This window comes from Lathyrus oleraceus, chromosome 6 (assembly GCF_024323335.1).
Source record: "Lathyrus oleraceus cultivar Zhongwan6 chromosome 6, CAAS_Psat_ZW6_1.0, whole genome shotgun sequence".
Lineage (NCBI taxonomy): Eukaryota > Viridiplantae > Streptophyta > Magnoliopsida > Fabales > Fabaceae > Lathyrus > Lathyrus oleraceus.
Genome location: NC_066584.1, coordinates 69,783,284 through 69,806,214, shown reverse-complemented (window position 1 = coordinate 69,806,214; position 22,931 = coordinate 69,783,284). Strand labels below are relative to the sequence as shown.

Sequence of the window (22,931 nt, the reverse complement as noted above, 5' to 3'; positions counted from 1 at the left end):
GATACACCTCTTGTGACCTGGCTCTAGGCACCTCAATATATAAGCTTTGACTCCTCCAGGGTATCTAAGGAACATACATTTTAGAGCTCTAGGTTCGGCCTTGTCTTGCCTAATGTGAGCATAGGCTATGCAACCAAATACTCTAAGCCTGTCGATATTAGGTGAATGTTTCAATAAGACTTCTTCAGGTGTTTTCATCCCCAAAGTTGTCAAGGGACACCTATTTATCAAGTAAGTTGCATTCATGTTTGCCTTAGACCAAAATACCTTCTTCAATCCCGCATTAACTAACATGCATCTCACTTTTTCCAAAATGGTTCGATTAAACTTTTCAGCTAAACTATTTTGCTGAGGAGTTCCTATCGTAGTTATGTGCCTTGCAATACGAAACGCAACACAATAGCTTTCGAAAGTCTCATTTCAAAATTCAAGGCCATTTCGGTCCTCAACCTCTTGATCTTCCTGCCAGTTTGGTTTTCGACCAGAGTCTTCCAACTTTTGAAATTTTCAAAAGTTTCATCCTTAGTCTTCTGGATGAATACCCATAAATTTCTAGAATAATCATCAACTATGGATAGAAAATACTTTGCACCTGAGTGTGAAAGATTCCTTGCAGGCCCCCAAAGATCAACATGAATGTAATCAAGGGATCCATTTGTTCTTTGTTTACCTTTGATAAACTTCATTCTACAGGATTTACCAAATACACAAGGTTCACAGAACTCTAGTTTTTCGAACTTGTTACCACACAATAGATTTTGTTTTGACAATTCGGCTAGGCCTCTATCACTGGCATGGCCAACTCTCTTGTGCCATATCTTAGTCTTTGACACAGGTTTTGTGGATTCCACATCAACTGAACCACTTACAACCTCATCCTCAAGGGTATAAAGTCGTTGTTTCTTTACGCCTCTCAAGGCTTCCTTCGACCCCTGAGGACACTTTGCTCTCTTTGAACATATATCCTTTCTTGTCGAAATCTCCAAGAGAAATCAAATTACTCTTAAGATCTGGTACATGCCTAACCTTAGTTAATAGTCTTATTTACTCATCATGGAGCTTAAATCTCATAGATCCAATACTTGCAATCTTGATTACATGATTCCTCAAACACGTCCTTGTTTGGAGTCATATGCCAAGTAAAACCTGAATCTATAATCCACTCCTTGCTAGAGTCGCTTCTTGAAACCACTAGGACATCAAATGATTCATAACTATCTTGCACAATGGCTGCATTACCATTATCCTTCCATTATGATTATTCAGTCATTCAGGGCATACTTTTCGTGTATGACCATCCTTCTTACAATGATAACACTTAGTAGCATGAGTATTACCACCATAAGAATTATGTAGAACTTTACCTTTCTTCTTCTCAAACCTACCATATTTTTTCAAGAATTTCCCCTTAACGGAAAAACCTTCACCAACTGTTGAAGGATTTTTCTCCTTTCATTTGTTCAAGTCCTTAAAGTATAAGGTAAATTGAACATCTTCAAAGGTCAATGGATCTCTTCCATACAAGAGAGTTTCTTTGAATTGAGCATGAGACTTAGGTAAAGAACACAACAACAACAACGCTTGATCTTCATCATCGATCTTGACCTCAATATTTTCAAGATCAAGAATCAACTTGTTGAACATATCGAGTTGCTCAACCAAGGCTTTGTCTTCACTCATCTTGAATGAACACAAAGCTTGCTTCAGGTAGAGGTGATTGACCAACGATTTGGTCATGCATAAACCTTCAATTTTTGTCCATACGCCAACTATAGTTTTCCCTCTGAAACCTACCGGGGAACCTTATCACTAAGGCAAAATACAATGGCGTTGTGGGCTTTTTCGACCATCGTTGTCTTCTCTTTCTCCGATAGGGAAACATATATCTTGTCTGCTCCTTTCAATGCTTCTAACAAACCATGTTGAACAAGAAGACTCTTATCTTCAAGTGCCACAAACTAAAATCATTCACACTAGTGAATTTATAAATCTCATACATTTTTGACGACATCTTCTTCTTAATGCTCACTGCACAAGTTTGTTGTGAAACAATATCGTCAATAACAGAACAAAGTTGAGATAAAGATTGAGTTTCTTGAACAAACACAAGAAACCCTATTTAGGTTTACAAAAGAGAGAAGAAGGAAGAAGAATTGATTAAAACTGTTTTACTATTCACTTTTTCATTAAGGATTAAAGATTACAAGTGAATACCAACAACTAACCTATCTCAACAACCTGAGAGAACTATCCTATTTAGAGACTACTAAGCCAACTTTAGCAACAAATAAACTTAAACAATTGGGCTTAACACAATGCCCAATTCGACATATTAATTTAAAATACAAGTTAACATATTTAGACAACATGCTTCAACAAACTTCGACTACATAATGCACAACTCATGTCAAATTATCAAGCTATCCCTATAGAGATTAAAGTTTGATCCAAATTCTCACATAATATTTTTACATTCTTGATTTTCATGATCGTCAACTTTGTTTGTTAGAAACATAATAGACTATTTTCTCTCCAGTAAGATTAATGACATGAAAAACTTGGTGAGCTTGTGATGTTAAAGTAAAATATCCCTATAACCAACTCTATTAAGATCCATCGACAAGACCCCGCAATCAATAGTGCTAATGCCAATATTGTTTCTAACCCACTTGCAACCTAGCATCGATAGATGAAAAGACAAGTACTCTAAATCCCATATATATATATATATATATATATATATATATATATATATATATATATATATATATATATATATATATATTACTGTTGTACCCCCAAATTTTCCCTCCCCTTTCTCATATATTCATTCAATCACTTGATCAGGAGATCACTTGCATACATTCTTAATTCATCCACATGCATCATTCATCATGGATTTAGAAGAAACTTGGGCTTATAAAGCTAGGATTTGTATGGATATCAAAGCTCAAAGGCATGGTCTAACCATATCATCAGTATGGGGGATGTGAAACCCTAATAATGGTGGTGAAGGCTTGAATTCAACAAAAGTGTGACCATACAATCTAGGGCCTTCAAAGCCCTAATTCCTCAAGGCATGATCTCATGGAGCTTCCCTAGGCCTTTATCTTGGTCCCTAAAGCCCTAATCAGAAGATGGTGAACCAGATGAACTTGGTGGCTTGAGTGTGCATCCATGATCTCTAAATCTTCACACATTATCAACCTGCTTGGTCTAATCTTTCATTGAGCATTAGTCTTGGTCCAAAGTCAAATCGTGCTATTCATATGGTTGTGGATATATCTTTGGTCCTGGTCATCTGAAGAACCAAACTTCTTGTATTTCAAGCCACTTGCTAGTCATGCCATTGGTTCATGGATACTATATAAAAACCCTAACCTTATGGTCTCATTTCATGGCCTTGTTCATGTACATTATCAGTCAAGTTATTTTCTTTTCAAAAGTCAAACATTCAAGTCATAAATAAACCAATTATGAAACCAATTTCCAACCATTTTGGAAACCATTTCAATCCATTTCATGTCATTTTAAACCATTAAATGTGATTCTACACAAGAAAATACAAAATTTGACATTTTGACCAATTGTTGACTTTGGTCAACAGTTGACTTTTTGGTCAACTTTGACCAAAGTAAACCCAAACTCCAAAAACCCTAAATTTCACCCTAATCATCAATTCATTGTCCATTTACAAATAAAATGCAAAGAAAATGAGTTTTGAACCAATTGTTGACTTTGGTCAACAGTTGACTTTTTGGTCAACTTTGACCAAAGTCAACCCTAAAATTCTAAAACCCTAATTTCCCAAACTTGGACCTAATCTAGCCTTTTTCCTTGATTCTTCATCCAATTTCCATGTTTGGTTGTGTTTTCTTTTGGTTGCTTCATTTCAAAGCAAATGGTCTTGTTTCAACCTCATGCATACCATGCCTTGTTTGACATGTTGGCTCATCAAATCTTGGTCTTGGTCTGCCCTGAACTAGGTCCTAATATAGCACAATGCATCACCAATGAATCCATCATCCAATTCTTAATTCAAATGCAAGCTAAAATGGAGAGATTAACTCTACCTTGCCTTGTTCTCCATTTGCCATGCTTGTGTAGCGGTGTATTCGTCACTATATGATTTATTGATTAAACCATAAGCAAAGCATACAAAGAATCGAGTCGCCACCGCACTTTTATTTATCCTAAGGAATGGCTAAAAAGCGAACAAAAGCCTAAGAAGTTTTACGCGTAGAAAACTAATAAAAAGATCAGAGAGTCTGGGTAAGGGGTAAATTACGCAATGGGAAGGTGTTAGGCACCCATCACGTCCTAGGTACTCCTAGGGAGCCCTTTTCACACTTGTTGTATAAAAAATGTTTATTTGTTTATGACATATTGTGCAAACATGAATGGGATGATGAGAAAAGAATGTACAATTTTTATTGTTTTTGTGTTTGAACGGATGAACCCGTTGCCTACGTACCTTCCATCAAAGGTAAGGATCAAAACGCCGTAGTTCGGCTAAAAGATTTCCAAAAATTAGTGAGTTCATTTTAAAACACAAGCACTAAGGCTTTTCATTACCAATGGGAGAAAACTCAACCCGAATCAACAATCCACCATGCAAGGACGGCTTCGACGTACTAGAGGGGTTAACCCTGTTTTCAGTACGGAAGTCTTACAATCAACTCACTAAGGACAAGGTAAGATTTACATCAACCGCTATGGTAATTGAAACCTATGGCTAATGTATGAAAACATATTAACAATGGACAAAGCCACAAAACAATTGAATGGGTGAAGTTAATTGATTATGAGTATTTACGAAGTATGGTCAAGGTATGATTAAGATTGATTCAAAGAAGTGTTATGAAATGGAGTTAGAAAAGTCAAGGACTTAGGGTCCAGGTTTCTAATTTGAAAAGACGTGACAATGTTTGCACAATAGTATCAAAGTTTTGAAAGCAAAGTATGAAAAGGTTTGGGACAAAGAGGGTGAATGGATAAAAGAGTGTAAAACTTCTCAGAAAGGTTCACCTCTTGAGATCATATAGAAGATGATTCAAGTGTGTCCTTAGGAATAGGCAACAATGCAATAACAAGATAAGCAAAACAAGTGATACCGGAGGCCAATACTGGGCTTATACCAATCTCACAAACAAAGGTGGATACCGGATACCAATAGATGGATTTACACCAGTCTCCTAAAACAAACAGGGATGTCAGATGCCAATAAATGGACTTATTCCAACCTCCTAAAGCAAAACAAACAAAAGGGTGGATACTGGATGCCAATCTATCTGGGCTTATACCAATCTCCTCAAAGTAAAACAAAACTTGGATGTCAGATGCCAATAAATGGACTTATTCTAATCTCCTCAAAGTAAAACACGACTTGGCGGTCAGATGCCAATCTGTCTGGACTTACTCTAATCTCTAACAGATGATCATAGGAATAACAAATGCCAACAACATGGTCTTACAATTGCATCCTCACATACAACAAACAAACAAGTATTAAGCAATGGACATAAGTAGCCAAATGAAATGGTCTTACACTCTATCCCTTCCAAATCATAGGAACAATGGCCAACGAATGGACTTACAGTTGTCCTCAATGGGTAAACCAAAGATGGATCACAAAGATATGAAATGATGATCATGCAATAATGAGCAATTAATGATGATAAATGCACAAAGGCAAGCAAGCAAACATATACAAATGAATCAAACAATCAATCAAACAAAGTCATTTAGCACACACTATAACCAAGCAATTAGGCTCAAGCAAGGGTTAGACTGTAAAGTCAATTGGAATGGGGTAAGTGTGCTCTTAACCTTAACATTGAGAGTTAAGGTGAAGCAGATGAAAGGATATGAGGGGTGTGCCTCATGCTCTTATCCCTGGTCAGGGAGAGCTTTGAATATCAGAAGGTGTGGGAGTTCAGAAAGTTGGAACTCTCTCCACAAGTTAATGACTCGATAGATCTTGGGTTAAGATCCACAATGCTACAAACATGTAATGTGAGCATAGGGAAGACACACAGAATAGTAGGAGATAGGCTACATATCTCTTCTATCTACCAATTGCCTCATATGAGGTCTTTTCCTGCTTGGGGACAAAAGTAAACAATCACAAACATTGCCTCTTAAGGAGGACTTCAGACAGGTGCCTGGCCAAGTAACAGGCCAGGTCTTCCAGACTACATGAAGAAGAGATGCTATACCTCAATACTTAAGCTATCAAGCAAAGCAAGCAAGTTCAAAATGAACTATAGCAGCTAAATGTACCTGTGGAAACATCAAACAAATTAGTATGCTATACAGACAATCAACCAACAATTAATGCAACAAACAACCAACATAGGCAAAGGCAAAAGCCACAAGTCAATCCCAATTGAATCAACTTCAACCTACAAAACACACATTAGTGATCAAAATCAAATATCAAATGCTCTCAAGATGAGGCATCATCAATTGTATAACTTGCATGTGCAACCTGAAACAAAGCTTCAAACATGAGAAGCAAACCCTTAGGCCAAAGCCTAGGGTCCAAGATAGGGAAAAAATTTAAAACAGAACCTGAAAATTAACCAAAATCAAGATTAATCAAATTAGAACAAAGTCCAATTGGTCTCATGTCAAAACTATGCACCAAATCCATTTCATAAGCAAATCATGTCAAACTATGCAAATTGAAACACATTGGAGCAAACAGAATGAACACAAGCATATCAATACCACAATGGCTCAATAAATCCCAAGAAAAAACATGCATGAACAGAACATATTGAATGAGCAACACACCAAAATTCATGTCAATTGGATAAATGGAAGTGTGTCAATTAAAATCAACAAGTCAAAGCATGTTCAACCAAGCTCATACAAGGCACCAAATCATGCATCAACTTCAAGTAAGCATAAAACAGAAATGACATAAGATAAATGAGTGAGACCAAAACCATAGCAAACTTCAATATGTCTATAATACACATGCCAAATTTCAAGTCCATCCAATAAGCCACAAGAATTTCACAAAACATATGAGATCATGACTCACAAAATGTTCACAATTGGTCAAACAGAAGAGAAAATTCTCAAACAAATAGAAAATGCATTCAAAAATTCCAGGAAAAATCACAAGCCATCTTAACATCCATAAGTATCAACATGCAAAAATCCAGAGCAATTGGCATAGCATAAGCATTGAAAATAAAATCAAGAACATGAACAAGAAATGGTGTGACATACATTGTCACACCTCTAAAGATCACATCATATCTCACAATCCAGAAATGCAAAAATCACAAACCATATACCAAAATGACCAGGAATGAGTCTAGATCATGCATGTAATTTTTCAAGAATTTTGGATCAAGTATCATGATTTCACAAACAAAATGGTAAAGCATAGGCAAAATCATACATGATCAAAACCATTAGACCAAAATAAAAACAGGCCATGCACAACTTTTTCTATCATGCTAGTAAAAAACTAGAGGAAAAATGGAGATCAATGCAAAAATTCCCACTCAATTTGGATTAAAGATGAATGACTTATGATTTTTTGAAGTTTGATCATGAAATGAAATAAACATTTGGAAATTAAAATGAAATAATTGAAGCGCATGGCATTTTTGTAATTAAGCCGAACTATTTGAATCTGGCGCCAGCATGAAACGATGCGTTTCATTTAAATGAAACGCTTAGCCAATCAGGTCGTGACAAATGGACCACTACATGCACACAAACACGAAATAACATGCTGAAACGCGGGGAGATGGATCAAAATACGATCTGGAAAGCAAACCCTAGTGTTCTTCACGAAACTCATCGTGTTCATCATCTCAAGATCCAATGTTCACAGAAATCATCAAGCCATATATCAATCGAAACCTCTCACTTCATACATCAACAATCCAACATCATTTTCAATTAATTCAAGCTAACACAAACGGATCGAGCTAAAACAAATTTCACATGCATAGGTTCAAAACAACATAACTTCCTCAAAACTCAATGAAATCAAACGCTCTAAAGTGCAGAACAACCAGCAGCAAGGGATCTATAAGATGCATATCATTATTTCAAGAATTGGAAGATTCGAAATCTAACCTTGTCGGAGAAACAGAGTTGGAATCGTGTGAATCAAGGCCAGGAAGATGAAAACAGATGCTCAATGATGATGCAGAAGATGAATGAAGGCAAGAATTCAGCTCAACAATGCTCGATTCTCTTGAAAACTCCAACTGCCATGTGAGGTCCAATGCTTCAACAGTCAAGATTCAGCATGAATTCTCAATGATCTTCCTTCAATTCACGCCAATAAAGCTTGCAAATGATAATTAGAACAAGAACAAAGCAAAAGCAATGCAGAAATTGATGAAAAGAAGTTGAGAAAATTTTTGAGATTTTTGAGATTTGGATCTGAAATTGTGAATTGTTGATTGATTTTCTGTTATGATTAGGTTTAAACACCCCTTGTTAATCAGCATTGTTAATCATGATTAGCAAAAATGCAATGCATTAGTGAATGCTCATGTTATGTAATTTGGCCAAAATGCCCTCATGCACACCATGCAATGGAACAATGCGAAATCAGCTTGAAATGCATTGCAAAATATGTTTTGATGCAATTGGAATTGATTTGAAATGGAAAAAATGCCTAATTTTCAAAATTCAAATTTTCCCACCAAAATTCAAAATGATTCACTTGAAAAATGGACTTTTTATGTGATGATTTTTGATGAAATGTAATGATGGATTATGATAGCTCATGTAAAATGGGATTTGCTCAAAAAAGAATCACATGAATTGGCCTAATGGTTTGAAAGTTATGCCTCCTTGAAGTTCAAAATTTATTGACAATGATTTGATCATAACTTGCCAACCACACATGAGAAATGGGTATTCTTGGACTTTTTGGAAAGGTAAGAGCAAGATCTTCAACTTTCATGTTGGACAAAAATTTATTTGAAGCTTTCTTGATGATGTAAAGTTGAGGAGAAGACCTTTCCATTTTTGGCAGTTGGAAATTACAGGTCACTTACTATTTTGGGAAACTTTTTGTCTGACCTCCAATTCCTCAATGATGATGTTTGACATGTTATATGAGGCTTGTATGGACATGAATGAGACCTCTCCAATCATTTCCCACCATCAACTCCCTGATTTTATGCACAATTGACCACAGTTGACTTTGCTAGGGTTTTGGTTGATTGAGCCATGCCTTGATGAATTTCAAACCTCTACCCCTTGAGATTTTGATTCCAAATGATACCACAAATCATATGAATCTCTTATGAGTGATCATGGTGCCCAAATTCTTCAAGAACGGCCACCATCTAGCTCAATGCTTGCCTATGATTGGCTTGACCTAATTACTTCATCTGCAAGTAACAATGTTAGATGACAATATTTTTGTACTTTTGGGTTAGTAAACAAATGAAAAGCAATGATATACAAATGCAAAACATGATTGGTGATCAAGAACCACTCTCACAAGATAACCCACCCACTAGGAGGGGGGCAAGGTGCACAATGATCCTTGAGGTAATGATATGATATGATATGATGCCATGAGGGATCTTAGGGACAAAATTGGGGTCTTACAGCTTGCTGTAATGTTTGGCTTACATCAAGAGAACCATATCATCACCATCATCATGCTAACCTGCAATAAAACATCTAAAAGGGCCCTACACATTTCTGAACATTTCCACAAATTCATCAGGAAATGGCCATGGCATGAGAAGATGGTCGAGATATGACGCGACAAAGCCCAACTAATCAAAATACAACATCACATATTTTTAAATTCATACAAAAATGAAACACGCGCGAAGCAACTAAAACACGACCATCTTTAACCTCAGAACCTTTGATTTTTAGACTTAGCAACTCTTGTTTTTCGAAGGAATCAACCATGGATTCAACAACCCAAAACATCATCATGGACTTCTCAACACTCATGAGCCATTGATTGTCTCTGAGTATGGAGTATTTTACATGAACTCAGACAAAAACTTAAACTAAAAACTAAAATTAAATGATGAATATTGCACAATCAAAGCTTACACCATATGGCTTATCATCAGAGGACGAAATGGAAGGAAATGGTAACTTGTTTGAGTGGAAAGATGAAGGTAACTACCTTATCAGAATCGGTTTAACATGAAGGTTTCGACGAGTATGAACAACTCAGGTGAGGTGTGTTCAAGGGGTTTTGATGTTTCAGAAAGTTTTAGGGATGATGTATTAAGGTTTCTAGATGGTTAATTGAGGTTAAAGTTACTTGAAACTCAGAAATTGAAACTTTGTTTTTTCGGGATGAAAGTGAATTTGCAGCAGGGGATTCCTGGCTTTGGAAACTTTGTTTTTTCATGGAACAACATCCCCTGTATATAGGGAAGGTGTTGGGATGGTTTGGAGGGAGAAATGAGGTGGTTTGTTCAGAAAAGGGCGAGGCTCAAAATGTGAAACTTAATGGACAAGGGTGGTTGAGATTAGCATGCTAATTCCTCTCCACCTAGTTTTTTCTGCACCTTGCATCCTTTTGGTGAGACACAAGTGGTCCCAAAACATGCTGTTGTGGTTTTGGTTTGTTGCCATTTTAGGAATACTTTCTTTTTGACTTTGGACCGGTTTGTCCACATGTGACCTTGGTTACACTCAAAATTGCTTGAAACTATGTCATGTAATGTTTTTCAACATATTTTTGGTCAGATGAAACCAAAACAAAGGGTTTAGAGACCTAATACTTGATTATGCAAATTCTGACTAAGTGTGGTTTGATGTGCGCACCATGATGAATCACCAACTTTAAACCTGGGCCAAATAAATTTGGTTCGTGCACTTTGCATGAAACTTAGGCCAATTAATCTTTAGTGTCCAAAATAATCATAGTAAGGGTAGGAGAGATCCATCCTTACTCATTTCCCACCAATTAAGGCTCGTGGTGCACAATACTAATCGTATTTTTATTTTTATTTTTGGATTTGATTAAGAAAAATTCCGCTTGATGGTAGATCAAGGTTTTACTGGTTTTGATTTTGAAATGGTGATGTACAACTAATATACAAAGTAACCAAACAAGAAAATAAAGGGTATCAATGTAAGGTAGCCCAAGAGAAAGCCTTGTGTGTAAAAGTGACCTATGCTAACAAGTGGACAATGGTCTTACAGTCATGCCTCCCTAGGGTAGTGTCATGATGTCATTCTTACAATAAAAGATTGAAAGTTACATATGAGAATCCAAGCTAGGGAAAAGTGTCAAGAGATTAGGGCAACATCTCCAAGCAAGGGTCTTGGATGAAATTCTCTAAGTCCAATGGTTGGTTACAGATGAAATGCAACTTTTTGGTCTTTTAACTTTATCATGTTTTTATTGTTTTTAATTGTATGATGACAATAAATAAATGAAACTGATAAATATGCATGAGAGATATCTATACAATGATGACGATGATGGGTACTTGAAAGTAAATTATAATTTAATAAAGTTGGCAACAAATTAAATTATAAGATGATAAACAAAATTAACAATAACAATGATTAACAATGAATAATTAGTGGTTAGTAAGCAAATGTAAAAAGTAACCATTTATGGATTATCTATCCATAGGTCAAATGACTCAAAATATGGCGCATCGATGGATAACTTATCATTGATGCAAAGTATTGAAGATGATCCATGATCATCTAACAATAGATTTGAACCAAAGAAACTTATACAACCTCAAGTCCATCTATCAATAATTTGACAAATTGAAGATTATATCACCCAAATAATTACAAGTGAAATATTGATTTATATACAAGTTAAGCATTGAAGCACAAGTGTTAGAGGGTTAGTGGTCAATAGAAGCAAACACAGTGAAAATGATCAACAAGATAGGATTACAAGTAGGTTTTCATCTATGCATTAAATGGACTAAAATATGGTTAAATAGAGGCAACCTATCGGAACCTTAAAGTTTCATGAATGATCCATTGATCATTCATTAATACGTTTGAAGCATTTAAGGTTTTGTCAACCCTAAAAAACCAAAACCATGATCAATAGATTTCATTAACCAACATCAACAACCAATGGTAAAGAAGTCAAGTTTAATGGTCAAAAATAAAATAAACAAAGTGAAAATAAAAATATTGATGAAAAATGTTCAAGGTATTCACAAAATTATTAGGTTAAAAATAAAATAAGTGGTGAAAAAATAAAATGAAAATGCAAAGATTATAAGAAAAAAATGAAAATGAAATAGAAAATATAAAAAAAGAAAAAAGAAATAAAAGCCACATTGGGGCGCTGGGGGTTGAACCCCTGACCTTGGGGTCATGAGGTCAACCCCTATCCACTGGGCCAAGCGCCCTTAGGTGAAAGCTAACGCATTCAATGAAATAAATAAAATAAATCAATCAGTAATAACACACGTGCAAAGCCCAACTAATCAAAACACAATATCGCATATTTTTAAATTCATAAAAAAATGAAACACGCGCGAAGCAACTGAAACACGATCATGTTTAACCTCAGAACCTTTGATTTTCAGACTTAGCAACTCTTGTTTTTTGGAGGAATCAACCATGGACTCAACTTCCAAAAACATCATCATGGACTTCTCCACACTCAAGAGTCATTGATTGTCTCTGAGTGTGGAGTATTTAACATGAAATCATATGAAAACTTAAACCTAAAACTAAAATTAAATGATGAATATTGCACAATCGAAACTTACACCATAGGGATTATCATCAGAGCATGAAATGGAAGGAAATTGTAACTTGTTTGAGTGGAAAGATGAAGGTAACTACCTTATCAGAATTGGTTTAACATGAAGGTTCCGATAAGTATGAACAACTCAGGTGAGGTGTGTTCAAGGGGTTTTGATGTTTCAGAAAGCTTTAGGGGTGATGTATTAAGGTTTCTGGTTGGTTAACTGAGGTTAAAGTTACTTGAAACTCAGAAATCGAAACTTTGTTTTTTGGGGATGAAAATGAATTTGCAGAAGAGGTTTCCTGGCTTTGGAAACTTTGTTTTTTCATGGAACACCATCCCCTATTTATAGGGATGGTGTTGGATGGTTTGGAGGGAGAAATGAGGTGGTTTGTTCATAAAAGGGAGAGGCTCAAAATGTGAAACTTAATGGACAAGGGTGGATGATATTAGCATGCTAATTCCTCTCCACCCAGTTTTTTCTGCATCTTGCATCCATTTGGTGAGACACAAGTGGTCCCAAAACATGTTGTTGTGGTTTTGGTTCGTTGCCATTTTAGGAAAACTTTTTTTTTTACTTTGGACCGGTTTGTCCATATGTGACCTTGGCTACACTCAAAATTGCTTGCAACTATGTCATGTAATGTTTTTCAACATATTTGGGGTCAGAAGAAACAAAAAAAAGGGTTTAGAGACCTAATGCTCGATTATGCAAATTCTGACTAAGTGTGGTTTAATGTATGCACCATGATGAATCACCAACTTTGAACTTGGACCAAATAAATTTGGTTCGTGCATTTTGCATGAAACTTAGGCCAATTAATCTTTGCCATGCCCTTAATGATCCAAAAGAACCAGGTCAAAAGGAGTTGTTGTAAAGATATGTCATTGATGGAAAGTGGAGGTCATGGACATGTTTCTAGATCTGGCTAGGCACCTTGACCAGCTTGGTCAATGCCTAATTTCAGGCCCTTGCTCAACGAATTAGGTCTTGGACCTTGAAACAAAGTTTAAGAGGGATTCAATTAGAACATTTGGCTTAAAGAAGATCTTCAAAAGGTTGAAAGGTGAAAAAATTATGGAGTTTGGACCAAATGATAGGCCAAACTTGCCAAAATAAGACAAACCAACATGCCCTAAAAATGCCATTTTGAGTTTTATTGGTTTCCAAGGCACCAAGATGAATTTTTAAAGCTCAAATGATTATATCTTGATTGGAAATAAGCCTTGAAGTCATGTGGGATGCTTATAAGTCAAGTTCATGGAGGAAACCAATGCACTGAAGTTGTTGATTCAAGACCAAACCAAGAACTTGTACCATGGATGAAATTGATGTTTGCTTGATGGATGATGGTTGGAAATAGATTGAATTCGATGTGCATGAAGTGATCAATGATGATGTGATCAAATGGGGCAAGGCATATAAGCAAATAAGTGTAAAAATTAGGGCTTCTTGGACCACAAGTTTCATCAAAGACCACAATCAAACAATTTAGGGTTTAGGGTGTAAGAGGTGTCTTAAAGTGATTCACAAGGTTGGGGCATGATTTTGTGTGTGGATATTATGGGTCCTCAAAGGTGACGCCAAGGCACAAAATGAATCATGACTTATACAAGCCATAGAGGATCAAGAGACTAGGGTTAAGGTCCTTGGGGTGACCAGATGAATAAGCAAAGTCTTCAATGAGGGTTCACCATCCAATTAGGGTTTTGATGGTGAGTGATATGACTTGAGTGATCCTCTAAGGTCAAAGGATGCTTGACGATAGCAATTCGGGTTCATGGTTGAATGGGCACACCCCTACATGATCCAAGGGCCTTGATGATTCTCAGATGAACACCATGCCTTGAATTTGATCTATGTTATTATGGGTGTAGATTCACATGAGATGATCTATGATGAACATAATGCTAATGTATTAGGGTTATGAAAGGTGATATGAAGGTAAGGTGAATTTGGGGGTATGACAACCGGTTCATACTTCGTCTTCTTCTTCTTCTTCTTCTTCAATAAGATGTTCTTCAGAGTAATTTCTTAAGTCTTCAACATTTGAACCTCGCTCAATTTAATCCAAGAGTTTCCTTTTATACCCTATAACTTTTAGGGTTATGTCTTGTCATTGGATCATTGGCCTTGTGTATATTCCATGTTTTGGCCTAATAAACACATCATAGTCCTTACATTTTCCTTTATATCAGCTTCAGGTAGTACAATTCAAGCACTTAGGGGACAACACGTCCCGTGGTAGGTGTGTTGTGCATACAAACAACAAAGCGGGAAATTTTGCACACAATAACTTTTTATAGAATATTGTCTTGTAGTGTTTCATCTTATCCATTCAATTATCCAGCTCACTTGCACTCCAATTTTCACATTATTGTCATGTTTACCCTAATGCCAAAGACCTTAAATCCTTATAACCTCTTTTGGCTCTAAGACCTACTGGAATTGAGGTTGAAGTGACACTATAGTCCTGTCATGCCAGAACTTATCATAAAGCAGTCCTACATAAGTGACAAACACATAAAACTCACAAAAGAGGGCACATATTGTGTTATACATATAATGAACTCAATCAGCAAAATGAACTTAAATTGACCTAATAAAGCTTTCTAACTACAAAATAAAGTCAAGTTACAAGGTTTAATTCTCTTACATGTAATGTGTTGTTAGTATTCGTTTCTTCTGAATAATGGAGGTGAGTATTTTCTACTCTTCAAGCGCGCCCGTCTTTGTCTTCTCTTCGTCTCCCTTCGTTTTCTGAGAAACCAGGGTTTGCAGTTGTCTTCTTCCCTTCTTCTCGTCTTAGTGTTTCAACTTTGCTTACCAAATCAAATGAAATTAGGTTTTCAGGGTGTATCAAGCCTTTCATTCCAAGAAACTAATAAATTCAAAATATTCATAAAAGGCATGTAAGATAACATAATACCACCTAAATTACCACATATGCAAAAGTTAACGTGTTTTCTCAATATTTAATAGAAATAATTAAGTTGACTAACAAAACTGTTCTTAAAGGACCAATATATAACATTTATTAAATAAAAGATAAAATAAAAACTTAAGGGACCTAAATGTTAGTGCATGAGGCACTTTTGTGAGAGAAGGGTTTGTGTCTAAAAAGAGATAGAGAAGAATAGAGAAAATAGAATTGTTACTACTGAATGAATAGAATAGTGTACAATTGAATTACAAGCTATATCTATTTATATACATACCTAATCCTAACTAACTTTTGGGCTTGGTCCTAACCAGGTAACTAACTAGGATTATATTCACAAGATACCCATTTATAATTCAAGTTATCGAATGCACGAGCTTGTCGAACATGAACGTACAAACTTGTTGAACACACCAACTATTCGATCTGAACTATTCATAATTTCTTTCCCAACGTTATAAATCCTTCGATCTTCGAGCCTTTGGTGAAAATTTCGGCCAATTATGCTTCACTAGAACAATGTCCTACTTCAAGTTCACCTCAATTCACATTCTCCCTTAAGAAGTGAAATCTAGCTTCGATACGCTTGCTTCTACCATTCAGAACTAGATTTTTTGCAAGATTTATGGCTGACTTTTTGTCGAACTATAACACCATGGGTTTCTTCACTCCGACCTTCATTTCTTGTAACACAGATCTGATCCAAATTGCTTGACAAGCTGTGTAGGATCCAACTATATATTCCACCTCACATGACGACAATACCACCACATGTTTCTTTCTTTAGCACCATCAGATTGGTGCACCAAATACTTGAAAGAAATATCCAGTCGTGCTTCTTCGATCTTTCTTATCTCCATACTAATCAGCATCTGAATAGAAATTAACAACAACTTCCTTTCTTTCTGAATGTCGTGGAAACAAAATTCCACAATTTGTTGATCCTTTCAGGTATCTCAGGATTCTTCTTACAGCCTTCATGTATGACACTCTTGGTTCACTCATGTATCTGCTCACTAATCAGACTGAGAAACCTATATTAGGTAGACTGTTGCTTACATACCTCAGAGATTTGACTATTTGTTTGAACAATGTTGCGTCGAATCTGTCTTCTTTTCCATGTTTTTCCAGTTTCAGGTTTGTTTCGACAGGCGAGGATGCAGGGTTCGACTCATCCATCATGAATCTCTTGAGTATTCCTTTGACATATTTTATTTGATGCAACACCATCTCTTGCTTGGTATTTTTGAAATTCCATGCCTAGGAAATATGACAAATTTCCCAGATCTGACATTTCAAATTCTACATGCTACTTTTTGTTACCAACAAGTCATCAACATATAAAAAGATGATGGCTATATTTTGTGCCTCAGCCTGTATGTAGACACCATACTCCGGCCTGCATTTAACAAATCCCAATTTGACTAAGAGTCGAACTTCTTATTCCATGCCATAGGTGCATGTTTAAGGCCATAGAGAGCTTTGTGCAACCTGTATACTTTCCTTGCTTCCTCTTGAATCACAAATCCAGGAGGTTGTGTGACATATACAACTTTGTCTAAGGGACCATTCAAAAAATTTGATTTCACATCTAAGTGAAATGTCAACCAACCTTGCTTGCATGCCAAGGCTACCACCAATCTAACAGTTCCCAATATTGCTACTGGGGCATATACTTCATAATAGTCAAGTCCTTCTCTCTGAAGAAATTATCGAGCTACCAATTTTGCTTTATGTCTTGCTATCTACCCATCAACTTTGTGCTTCAACTTGAACACCCATTTCACTTTGATAGCTTTTGTATGTGTTGGCAATTTAACCAACTCCCATGTGTTATTCCTTTCAATTTCTTGCAAATCATCGACCATAAATAACTTCCACAGTTTATTCTTTAAGGCTTCACGTTAGTTGATTGGTTCAACACCTACAAGTAAAGCAAAATAAACTAATTCTCCATTTTTGTTGTAACTTCATCTTCCCCAACAACTTCATAGTCTTGAAGCCTTACTGGAAGAACTCTAGTTCTTTGTGGTCTTTAGCTTGTACCAGACGCGCCCTCTCGATCGTTTTCTTCGATGTCTACTATATATGGAATCTTAGCAACGTCTTCGACTTTGACCTCATTAGGCTCTTCGTCGACACCATAACCCATTAGTGGCTTGTTAGTTCCTTCACCAGAATTCCAATCCCAGGATTTTTTTTAATCAATCACAATATGTCGAATCATTACGATCTTCTCATTTATTGGATTGGACATCCTGTACGCACCAGTTTTATGATATCCTACCAGTATCATAGGTTCACTTTTGTCATCAAGTTTCTTTCTCTTCGCATTAGGAACATGCTTGTAGGAAATAGAGCAAAACACCTTTAGATGATTCACTGACGATCGTTTTCCACTCCATACTTTTTCAGGAACCTTGTTATTTAACTTCTTTGTAAGGCACACGTTAAGAATGTAAACAATAGTGATGACTGCTTCACCCTATAAGGATTTTGGCAAATTCTTTTGCTTCAGTATACATCTTGCCATATCCAATATTGTCCAATTTCTTCTTTCTTCTATTCCATTATGTTAAGGCATGTAACTAGCAATTACCTCATGATCAATACAATGTTCCTCACATAACGCTTCAAGCTTCTTGGAAATGTATTGACTACCTCCATATGTACACAAAACCTTGATCTTCTTTTCACTCTGGTTTTCAACATGCTTCTTGAATCTCTTAAAGATTTCAAATACTTCGTCATTTCGCTTGATCGCATAAATCAACAACTTTCAACTATACTTATCAATAAATGAAACAAAATACCTGTTTCCACCAACGGTATGATCCTCGAATGGGCCACATACATCTGAATGTATTACTTCTAGTATGCAAGAGGATTTCATTGGTACATTCGAAGCAAAAGAGTTTCTGGATTTCTTCCCTACTAAGAAACCTTCGCAGAACTTGTCGGGCATCACAAGACTTGGTATGCCATTTACCATCTCTTGAGTAATCAATTGATTGAGTGACCTAAAATTCAAATGGCCAAATGTCAAATACCACAACCAACTATCCTTGTTGTCGACAATTTTCTTCAAGCATTGTATCGCTGTCGAGAATATCTTGATCTTAAATGTCCTGTTCTTCGACAACGAAGACTTTAAGACTAAATTATTCTTTGTGTCGAACAGTTATAAGGCTCCATTTTTCATCACCATTAAGAAACCTTTTTCGACCAGTTGTCAAACACTAAGCAAATTACACTTCATTTCAGGTACGTAGAGTACATCTTTGATCATAGTTTTTCCACCATTGCTCCTATGAATCACAACGTCGCCTATACCTTCTGCTTGCAACGAGCTATTATTTGCAAGTTTTATCTTGCTCTTTTTCGATTCATCGAGGAACCAGACCTTGGAGTCGACATCTTCATCTGTAACTGCAACCATAAACACCAAATCTTCAGAATCATCTGAACCTTGACGTGCAAGGTTTTCTCCTTCGTCCTTTCCTTTTGTCGCTCCCTTGTCTTTTCTAGACCAACAATGTTTGGCCAAGTGACCCCATTTTTCACAGTTGTAACACTGCACACCTTTCTTTTCTTCTTTATTAGTCAAAGTTGCTACTCCTCTTTTGGAGGATTCAGAATCGACCTTATGCTTATGAGGGTTCGACCAAGACTTCTTACTCCGAGTCTTGCCTTTGAACTTGTTAGAACCATCATGCTTCTTCCATGTTTGAGCCTGTAGTGCATGTATCGAATCTTGAACGCCCTTTTTTTCAACAATTCTCAAATCATGCGCCTTCAACGAACCAGTCAAATCTTCCAACTTCAGTGTTTCAAGATTGCTGGATTCTAGAATAGCAACAATAACGTGATCAAAGTGAGATGTTAACGTACGCATTACCTTCTCAACTATCATCCAATCAGTTATGGTTTTACTACAATCTTTCATGAGGTGAATAAGATTTTGCACCTTAGCAACACAACCTATAATATTTTCGTCTTCTCCCATCTGCAGTAATTTGTACTTGCGTCGAAGCGCCTGTAGTTTGACGCCTTTTACCTTCCCACCTCCTTCGTAATACTTCCCCAGAATAACTCATGCCTCATATGTTGATTCAACATGAGAAATCCGATCAAAATTCACCGAGTCTACCGTCGATTGAATGCAGAACAACGCCTTGCAATCTTCTTCTTGGCATCCTTGTGGCTAACTCTCTGAGCATTAGTTGCATTTGCAACAAGCATAAGACCGCCATTAGTAACCATTTCAAGGGTTTCATGGAAGCCAAACAATGATTGCATTTGTTTATTCCACTAAATCCAATTCTTGCCGTCAAGAACCGGAAGAGAGTTTGGAATACCATCATTGTTGTCGTTCATCTTTGCAGCGATCAATTAACAACCCACAATCTCGGAAACACAATCACCAACGTGTTAGATATCAATTTGTTATTGCATGAGGCACTTGCGTGAGAAAAATGTTTGTGTCGAAAAAGAGAGAGAAGAATAAATAAAATAGATTTGTTATTATTGAATGAATAGAATAGCGTACAATCAAATTATAAGCTATGTCTATTTATATACATGTCTAGCCCTAACTAACTTTTGGACTTGGACCTAACTTGGATTATATTCACAAAACTAAAATGTATAATAAAATTAATTTTTTCTCATTGTTTTAAATATCAAAATTAAAATTAAAATATTATTTTTTAAAACAATTTCATTTCACGTGGATGAGTCCAAAAAATAAAAAAAAATATTATTCTTACACTACATTGTACACCTATATCGTATTTTACTGTTCACCAATACGGTAAACGGTAAAATATTATAATAATATATTATTTTAAAAAAATATATAAATAATTTTTTTTATTATCTGGACCTTTATTAACTAATTTTGTAAATTTTTTTATCAACTTCATAATTTGTATTAATCAACTTTGGTGGTTATTCAAAATAATTTTTAATATCCGGATGCTTATTAACCAATTTCATAGTTTCATTAATCAAATTTTTACTTTTCATTAATCAACTTTGATTTACACTGAAAATTATTTTTAATATCTCAATGTTTATTAACCAACTCCGTCATTTCATTAACCAACTTTTCACATTTAATTAATCAATTTTTTCGCTACTTTAAATCATTGTTCATGTGCATTATTCAAAGACAATATTCAACGTTTACGATTTATATACTGTTCAGGTACTGTTCATAAATATATTATTTTATTTTAAAAACATATTATTTATTGTATAAATATAGTGAAGAGTATATACAATATGTAGAAAAAAGTGTAGGAATAATATGCATCAGCAGAGAATCTCTTCCCTTATCTTTTAGATACATTAGGACAAAAAGAAAATACAACCAAACCACATGTCCAGAAATCATAATGCATGTATATGCATATGCCCCGCTTTAAGCCGTCAAAGAAAAGATAACATAAATACCGCATATTGATGTATTACTCTTCACCATTAAAATCGTGTACTGAAGCATAATCAAGCACATGGAGAAGCTTACGCCAAACTGGTCAAGCATCGAATCTGTGCCTGAGAACTACATATTCCCACCAGAAACAAGACCAGGTGATATCGAAATCCCAATCAGCCACAGCGTCCCAGTGATTGATCTCAGTGAAGCACATAGTGTTGATAGAACAAATACAATTCAGAAAATTATCAAAGCTGCTGAGGAGTTTGGATTCTTTCAGGTTCATATAATTCTCACAGATACTATTAATTTTATAAGATTTCCAATATATATTTGTTGATTGAAGCAGGTTATCAACCATGGAATTCCGGAGAATGAAATGAAGAAAACAATGAGTGTTTTTAAGGAGGTGTTTCAGTTGCCTGATAAGTACGAGCATCACCATTTTACTCAAGCACTATGATGCTTACCTCATCACCATTTTACTCCAAGATGATATATCTGGTCTTCAAGTATTAAAGGATGGAGAATGGATTGGTGTTGAGGCACTTCCTCATGCATTTCTCATCAATATAGGTTATGCCTTAAAGGTACACTTAATAATTGATCTATACACATCACATTATGTACAGTTACTTCACTTAATAAATAACTAGAGAAAATCATTTCATTCAATTCTTCATATTTTGTTGACTTGGTTACAGATAATCAGTAATGGTAAGCTACAAAGTGTCGAGCACAGGGCTGTGACAAATTCAACTCATGCTCGCACATCTGTTGCATTTTTTATAGCTCCATCGGGTGATTGTTTCATAGAGCCGGCACAAGATCTCATTGATGAACACAATCCACCTATTTATACGTCATACAAATTTAAAGAGTTCCTCTCACGACTCTTTGACAAGCATGGTGACGCGGAAAAGGTGCTGAAATCCTTTGAGGAATCAGATGGAATATTGTGAAAGACAAGTATCATTTGGTAACTAAGTATTTATTTACAGCAACAAAACGTCCTTCAATAAACAATTAGTTTTTCTAAGAAAGACCTATGGTTTTAAACCATTGCTTATGCTCAAATTATGCCAATATTAAGTATAGTAATTAAGTTTTTTGAGGCAGTCCTTACATTTTATGTCTTTTGAATCCATTCTTAGACTGTTAGTGATGACGTCAGCAGTCCTTGTTGATTTAGTCTTTAATTCTATTAATAAGTGTTCTAGTTAATAGAATGATGATGTTAGTATTTGATTTTTTGTTTTGCTTTGATGGACCTATTCTTAAGCAAGTATTCACGTCCTTTAGATTGTTGTAGACGTGACCTGGTTTTTAGCACTTTCTGTTTCAAACCATGGCTATTTAAGAGTCTTAGCTTTACTTGATTTATAACAAATTTATTCAGAACTGAGTGTGTTCTATACCATTTGTATTAACAATTGGTATCAGAGCTCCGAAAGGGGCCTGATAGTGTGAGTAAACACAAAGAGATCAAGATGTCAACCTCAGAAAAGTTCGTGCAGCCGTCCATTCCCAGGTTCGATGGCCATTATGATTTTTGGTCAATGACAATGGAGAATTTCCTCAGGAGCAAGGAGATGTGGAACTTGGTGGACGAGGGAATTCCAGCACCGGCAATCGGAAACGCAACAGCAAGTGAGACACAAAGAAAGAGTGTGGAGGAGGCTAAACTCAAAGGTTTGAAGGTGAAAAATTTCCTGTTTCAAGCTATTGACAGAGAAATATTGGAAACAATTCTCGACAAGAGAACATCGAAGGCGATTTGGGATTCAATGAAACAAAAGTATCAAGGGTCCACGAAGGTGAAAAGAGCACAACTTCAAGCGTT

General features: G+C 35.8%; 1 pseudogene; it reads left to right on the top strand.

Moving 5' to 3' along the window:
- Positions 1–20,956: 20,956 nt before the first annotated feature.
- LOC127092116 (protein DMR6-LIKE OXYGENASE 2-like) lies at positions 20,957–22,213 on the top strand (annotated as a pseudogene).
- The last annotated feature ends 718 nt before the right edge of the window (positions 22,214–22,931 follow it).